The sequence below is a fragment of the Olea europaea genome, unplaced genomic scaffold (genome assembly GCF_002742605.1).
Source record: "Olea europaea var. sylvestris unplaced genomic scaffold, O_europaea_v1 scaffold26623, whole genome shotgun sequence".
Taxonomy (NCBI): Eukaryota; Viridiplantae; Streptophyta; class Magnoliopsida; order Lamiales; family Oleaceae; genus Olea; species Olea europaea.
In genome coordinates this window covers 1-1,523 of record NW_019244992.1, presented here as the reverse complement: position 1 = coordinate 1,523, position 1,523 = coordinate 1, and the positions used below count along the sequence as shown (strand labels likewise).

General features: G+C 33.4%; 1 long non-coding RNA gene across 1 annotated transcript; it reads right to left on the bottom strand.

The window, feature by feature from the left end:
- LOC111383349 lies at positions 1-1,523 on the bottom strand. Its single transcript, XR_002700734.1, has 4 exons — positions 1,425-1,523; positions 351-478; positions 164-235; positions 1-12 (listed from the first exon to the last, which is right to left on the bottom strand). It is a non-coding gene; the product is annotated as an uncharacterized LOC111383349 (long non-coding RNA).

Genomic DNA, 1,523 nt, shown 5'->3' with positions numbered 1-1,523 from the left:
ATCCTCCTGGACCTAAAAGATAAGTTCAGCAGAACTAAGATTTCATTCACATATTTTATTCAGCTCTACTTGTCTTACTTATTAAAGAGAAGAACTCTTTCATGCACAGGATAGATTTCATTAATCCATCACAGAAGTTCAAAAGGATCCAAAGATCACGAACCCAATAAGTTCCAGTTTCACCACACAACGACTGAGCATACTTTTCACATGCACGAACTTCTGCAAATTTTGACTGCAGTTACAACATTTGTTGATAGCGTTAGAATACACAAGTAGGAAGATAATAAAATTTATTTCTTGAGTCGTTATATGATTAAAGAAATGGAAATAAAAGGTTTATGACGCACTAGTTTCTTAGCTGCTTCATTAATATCTCCATCCTCAAAACATAACTTCCCATGCTTTTTATATCCACGAGCACATTCCAACTTGCCATCATGACATTCTCCATTAGTTGGGCAAGGTTCGCAGTAGTCTGAAGAGAAAGTGAAAACTAAGAGATAGTATAAAGCAATGTAGATGCTAGTATTTGGAAAACTGCCAAAGGACAGGCGATTTTGGAGAAACAACTCTTTTCAAAAGAAAAGGTACAATAAATTTTAATTCAGTCTAATGAAAAAAAGAAGGGGAGGGGGGGCACACAATTGCAGCTATTGTTACAATATAACATGGTATACTATGAGGAAAGATATTTCAGGGAAGAAATAATCCTGACTACAACCAAATGCCTTCAGAAATTTTAAATGATGAATGGTTATAGGCTTATAGCAGTATGACATAAAAAAAAATGTATAAAATGCATTAAAATCTGAATGTGCAACAAGATTATCGGCCATGTAAAGAACTTATATACAACCAGGATAAAAATGATAACAAATTATTGATGAAGTAATTTTTTCTCACAGGTAGCTCGAATTAACTAACAAGCTTTAAATGATCCAGACTCCATTAGCTAACTTTTCAAGAAAATCCAAAAACAATTATAATATGTAGTATGATATGAAAGTCATGTCCTTCCATTAGGGTTTCATGCTCTTCTATTTCTAATTGCTCATTGACTACCTTACAGATTATTAAAGTTAGTGCAGCTAGAGTACAAGGATACCATTGAAAGTCATGTTCCAGGTTCTATTAAATAAACATGATATGGGAGCTTATTAAATTTTGCCTTGAAAAGAATTCACAAACAGTTAATTGAAAAAAAATAGTAAAACGTAAGTTGAAAAAAAAATAAAAATAAAAAATTGTAATCATAATGCCGCCACATAAAAGCCAAAGGAAAGAACAAGAAATACGCACGAAGTACAAAACAGTAACCTCTCATGGCTATGAAATTTCAACACACAAAAACAGGAAGCTAACTGAAAACATAATTCAATTAATTTAAGAGCGATAAACAAGAAAAAAAACATGGAACTGACCGGACAGAAAATCATCCAATTCAGAATTGCTATCACAGAAGGGTTTGACAGGGCGATTGAGAGAGGCTGCAATGAATTTACAGGCCACCGCCACAGAGG